Source organism: Platichthys flesus, chromosome 3, assembly GCF_949316205.1.
Source record: "Platichthys flesus chromosome 3, fPlaFle2.1, whole genome shotgun sequence".
In the NCBI taxonomy this organism is placed as follows: domain Eukaryota; kingdom Metazoa; phylum Chordata; class Actinopteri; order Pleuronectiformes; family Pleuronectidae; genus Platichthys; species Platichthys flesus.
Window position 1 is genome coordinate 26,975,738 of NC_084947.1, and position 6,606 is coordinate 26,982,343.

Below are 6,606 nucleotides of genomic sequence, written 5' to 3' on the forward strand. Positions count from 1 at the left end.
ATAAACAAATTCTTTTTACAATTTAGATGAAAGACATTTATGAAAAAATCTCTAGGATTATTTTATATTCAATTTCTGCCAAAGATCCCTTTAACCTGAATATTACACACTGAACCTTTAAGGTAGTTACTTCTTTTAAGCCAAACACCAATCCTTTCCTAAACCTTTCCATATAGTTTTTGTGCTCAGAACTTACCAAAGAGCAACCATTTTATAACCTCCACCACGTATTGTTACCGTGACAACGAAGGTGAAGGCTCTCATATTTGAGTGTTGAGATAACTCCATGGTTGTTCTAGTTGAATGAGTTGTTGAAACATGTAGAGATGCCTCTAAACTCATTTAAAAAACCAGGAATTAGAAAATTTGTTCATGAAATGTCCTCCCCGCTCATAACCACCCATTCTGTTTAATGTAAATTTAAATTTAGTTTGTTTAGTTGTTTACAGCAGGATGCATATACTGTCGATTTATTAATTGGCCTCTATTTCTAAATTTTTTGCTTTAAGTATTTCCACTATCATTTATGGTAGTGTACACACAGTGTACAAATGTACAACCACCCCACCCCAAAAAAACCTTTCCATTTACAGTTAATACATCATACATTTTTGCTTGATATTTCCACAACATTTGGAAAGAATGCCGACACAAATGCATAAGTGTAAATCAGTTAACCATGTTTTTTTTCACTTCCATGTAGCTGTTTCTTTCCATTCATTGCAACAAATTCACACACATCCTCTGGGACATGGATGTATTACAGCCTGTCCATGTTCCAGGAGGGTTGGGATCAAAGCAAATCCTTTGCCAACACCAAGATTAAGCTGGTAGTCTTTTGTTAAAACTTCATACATACAGGTACAATGGGCCACATTTTATTGGTGAGCTAAGTTGCCCCCTCTCTTTTTTTATAAAGAGAAGAGTATTATCTGTGCACAAAAATAATTCTGGGAAATGTAGGAAATAGGTTTTAAAAAATTTCTTAAAAGTCTTGTGAAATTATGCCGTCCTTCATATAAAAATTGTTGACACAAATAAACTTTTAATGTAAACAGTGTTTCTGTAGATAGGACCTGGCCTCTGCATGTAAGCCACACTTGAAAACTTTGAAAACACGACAATTTCTCATTATCCAGAGAGTGCTTTACTAAAATCCATCACAATAGGTGTGTATCAAGTGAGGATATATAGTACAATGTGTGAGTGTCGGTGTGTGGGCTGCAACCTGCTGTCTGTGCACATTATGTTTGATTATCCCGTTTTATAAGGACCGTTACATTCAACCACTTTAACCAAATGTGGCACTAAAAAAAGCAAAAAAAAGACTTCACTTTAAACAAGCATCTGTGCCAAAGCTGAGAGTGATAGTAGTTGGCAGACTTCCCGGAAGCATAATCATAAAAAATCTGTTTTCATGAGCAGCTTTTCCTCACTTTGCTGGAGAAAAATTTGTTAAATTTTCTCATGGCTGTAGCAGCAGGGATTTGAGTTGAAATAAAGAAGATTTTCCACATAAAAACATCAGTTTATAATCTGTTTCAACACTGAAGCTTTAACAAAGAGGTAGTGGCAGGAAAGGTTGAATGAATAGCAGCTTTTCTGCTTTGTAAGCAAAACATAAATACGTGAAAACAGACCTCAACTTCGCCTGCCGTGCATAATTAGCAATGGGTGAACATATAGAGAAAAGTCCCTCACAACGTAAAGACTTGGTCATTATCTCTCCACTGGTGTGAGGAGTTTGAGGATGTGACGATGAACTAAATGCACTGCCAGCTACTAAATCTGCTCCTCCGTCCAGAACATGACCATAGGTCTTTCTGCATGTTCAGACAACAACAAAATGAGATGTGTGTGTGTGTGTGTGTGTGTGTGTGCTTGTGAGTGCACTTGTGTTTTGAGCCTTCACTCCAGGAAATCCACCAGGTCACACAAGCATATGCATGTCTTGGCCAAGCCTGGCAGAAACTGCATTTAGTGCAATGTAAGGAGAAAGTCCTGTTCGAATTGTCACTGTTGACGAAAAGAGAAGAAAAACATATTTAACCACCTGCTTGAGATTAATGTGTGATGTGAATTTGATCCAGTAATTACAGGGAAAGAAAAAATCCTGGCAGGCGTCACAGAGAAACAACACAACAGGCTCAAAAATGAAAATTCCCTGTGTTTTAATGGAGGATTATGTTTTTATTTTCAGAGGAATTGTTATTCTAAGGAAAAATAACTGTGTACTAAAGATTTTCCTGAGCAGTCCCTTTACAAAATCGGATGCTTCTTTAAACCAACTTTATCTGGTTTAAATTCTAAATTACTTGAATGTGTTTACTGTTTCAAACAACTGTCTGCAGCCCCCTTGGCTGTCAGTTTAATGGGTCAAAGTGGCACCCGTCAATCCGGATTTGACCTGTACATTTCCCATTATTGACATATAGAGCAAAAAATGCACATACAATCATTTTCTACAGTTTCAGATTTTTAGTGGTTATTTTTTATATAATTCAAGAAAGTCAACAATTTTTATTTAATCTCTACATCATGAAAATCAACATCACGAGATCGTGACTGTGAAATTTAGGCAGGCAATATATTTGTTTTAGTATCAATTAAAAAACTTAAAAACTAACATCAAATTGTTCCAAAACTAAACAATGTCAATAATTAATGAATTGTCAGTGAATGTATCAACCCTATAACCCAAAGTATTCTAAATTAGAAAAATATCACAAATTTTCTACCTTAGGTTTCAATCAAGGAAGTGTTTGATGCTTTCCATTTTTTTGTATGAAAAAAAAAATCATGCCTTTGGTTGAAAAAAGATGTAGTATTTTAAAAATTAAACATAAGTGATTTACCTTTAATCTTCCAAATAGGCACTCCTGGGATTAAGGCTTGAGCCATGAACAGTGTAGGGAAGTCAGAAAGTATTCAGAGAAAGTATTTTCATGGGATTTGTTGAAAAAATAATAAACTACTTATTGGGGAATGGTTGAAGCTACTTTACAAAAATGTGAAGCCATTTATATCTATTAACTTTTTGATTGCCATTAGAAAGCCTTTCCCGACTTTCTTGGTTAGTCTATAACAGCCTGTGGTCTGATATTAAGGAGAATCCAAGGGGTCGAAACCAGTTAAAACAGGTATATACAGAGAATTTGCAAAGTCCACAAAAAGACAAAAAGTCTCTCAAAAATCCTTCACAAGGCAGATCAAGGTAAATTTATCGATGCTAGCATTGCTGAGCTTCTAGTTAAATAATTATATAATTAACATTGTGTTACTGTGTTTATCTCATTTAAACACTATGTATGTAAGCCATGGTTATTCTGTACGTCACTTGCGCTTATCTGGCTAGAGGTTTGAGGGGGAGTGCAGTTCACTTAACAGCCACCAGGGTCAATGATTTACTGACTGTTGCAACTGTGTGTCTTTATGTAACATAACTTTCGTACAAATTGCATTATTACAAATACTTGCCACAAACTTCACATTTTAATGCAAACGCATTAACATTGTTGTGGAGTAGTGAAGCAAATGTGATCATATTAAAAACATCATTATGGTTTGTCCTAACCCTAACCCTTACTGAACCAAACTTTGTTAAAGCCAAAGGCGGCTGTGGCTGAGGGGTAGAGTGGTCATCCTCCAACCTGAAGGTTGGCAGTTTGATCCCCAGTCTGACCCATCTGCATGCCAAAGTGTCCTTGGGCAAGATGCTGAACCCCGAATGCCCCCCATAGAATAACAAAGTGCTGCAAATAAATGCACTGTATGAATGTGTGTATGAATGTGTGTATGAATGTGTGTGAATGGGTGAATGTTAAACTGTACTGTAAAGTACGGTGGCCATGACAGCTCAAAGAACAGCAACTTAAGAAAACACATGCAAGTTGACAAAACACAAGCAAAGTAAGAAAACATCTTCATCAACACATTACAGAAATGCGCAGCAAATAGAGAAACGCGCTGCAAATAGAGGAGAAACCACAACGGAAGTGTTTCCAGAGGACAGCTTAAAGTGATGGACACTATACAAATTTGGTTCCACAATACCAGGTGTGGGTGTGTCCGTGTGTGCGTGTGTGTAACAAGAGCACCAATTCAGACCCCGTCCCCTCGCTTGGAGAGAACCACAGTGAGCTCTGAGCACGGAAGATGGTCCGATCTAGAGACATGCCTTCTTCTCCTGATAAACTGAATAAACAGCTTTAACAAGCAAGCCCCTGTTTGTGAGGCCATGTATTGTCCATAGTGTGCAGGGGTAGGAAACCTTAACTATCAAAAGAGACATTTTGACCCCTCTTCTCACTGAGTGGGTGGGGTCGGAGCCCCGGGACTCGGGGCCGGTGCGCTTGCTAAACACACACACACACGCACACACACTCGCCCGCTCCTGGTATTTCATGATGGCCTGATACGATGATGATTTAAAAAATTAAAGTGACGTTCACGTTAATAATATGAAAACTGTTTTGTTAATTTCAGCGTTCGCAAATCTTATGCACAGCAATGTACTGTACAGCCACTGCAGAGGGGCTGAAGAGCTGCCGGGTTGCCGACCCCTGTGTGGAACCGAATTTGTATTGTGTATTGGACTTGCAGCGTGTTTGTCTATTCGCAGCACGTTTGTCTATACATAAAATGGTCCTCACAAAGGGATAAGTTCAGGAACACACACAGTTCTTCACTCTTCTCATAGCCTAGCTTTCCCTGAGGAGTGGATGCCAGGCAGGCGTGGTGCCAATGGTTTTTAGATCTTATGTCAGGTGTCTGAGCCAGTATCTACAGTGGATGCCAAATGCGTTGGCCAGATGTACCCACACACTCGTATAAAGTGGTGTGATGAAGGCTTTAATAGAGAGGGGCCAGTCTTAACAACACATGACAGGCAATACAGAAACACTGGGTCCTGTAAAGTTTAATATATGGGAACAGTGCCAAATTCAGTGTGTGTGTCTGTGTGTGTGTGTGTCTGTGTGTGTGTGTGTCTGTGTGTGTGTGTGTCTGTGGAGTTAAAGGTCTAGGTATTACCGAAGTTGTGGGGACCTCAATCTGTTTACACAATCTCATCATGGGAATTTGTCCTCCTTATGGGGACACCATAACATAAATAAAAGTTAAGGGCTCCGGCAGTGTGTGTGTCTGTGTTTGTGTGTTGATACATAATGGCTGTCATGTATGATTGATAACGGCTAACTAACAGATATTAAATTAACATGTCAACCATTAACATTCACATACAGTTAAAGATGTTGATGCATGCGTCAGGCTTTCTGAAATAAGAGCAGGATTTTGTATGGTCTCTTTGAGCAGTGAGTTGAGACGGATGTGGTCAGTTCAACTTCAAATCAGGTCAACACAGTGTTTTCTTTAACCCCTTTGTGTTTCTGGGTTTGTCTTTTCTTTAACCAGGTTTTCTAGGCTTTTGCATGACAACATTAACAAACTCTAGGAACTAACATTGAATAAATTAAATATTTTTGATAAAAAATGATGATGTAATTGTAATGTATGGAATGTCATTACTATATTAACCTATATTAGCCTCAACCTGTATTATAAATACAAGTTATACTCATAAAATAATTTAAATCATCCAAACTTTACATAGTGAACTGAAACAAAACAGCTTTCAACTCAAAAATAGAGAGTGATACTGCATATTTACCTCGAGGGGAGACTTTTTATGCCTCTATGCCGGCGGCAGCCAGTGAGCAAAGGCATACTATTTTGGGTTGTCCATCCATCTGTCCTATTCTCATGAACACATTATCTCAAGATTGCCTATATGGAATTTCTTCCAATTTGGTCAAAATATTAATTTAGACTCAAGGATGGTGGTCAAAGGTCAGATTCCCGGGGACATTACAACATCAATGGATCTGTGGACGATAAGGCAAAGGGACTCTGGGGAAGAAGTCAAGTCAGTAACATGTATGATGTATGTGTGAGGATGAGATATTCATTTATTTGATGTGATAAGGAGGGAGAAGAGGAAGGAGAAGCTGTGAAGAGAAACTCCGTGTGTCATGTGTCCCCGACATTCTAGACCTATAGCAGTATAACTAAGAGCAGGTCTAAGACAAGCCTGGACCGGCTCTAACTATAAGCTTAACCATTTAGGAAGGTTTTAAGCCTACTCTTGACGTATAGATGGTGTCTGCCTGCCGAACTGAAACATTAACATCACACATTCACTTGGACTCAATGATAATCTGATTGGATTTGGTGCTCAAGGGTCAAAAGGTCAAGGTTACATGACCATGCGTTCTTTTGACAAAATTAGTCAGGAATGCTCAAAGGGAATTTTATTACATGTGCCACAACCATTCACTTGGACTCATGGATGATCTGAATATAATTTGGAGGTCAAATGTGGAAGGTCAAGGTCACTGTGAGCTCACAAAAAGGAAAGTTTTTGCATTATGAATGCAACGTATCCGGGACGCCTTGAAGGTATCCGTCCATATTCAGCACAACCATTCACTTGAAGTTGGATTTAGCAAAAGGGTCAAAAGTCAAGGTCATGATGGAGTTACAAAATTTTTTTCTTGAACTAGTACAAACGTTCACTCAGTGTTGGATTTGTTCACCTTGGGTTCTACT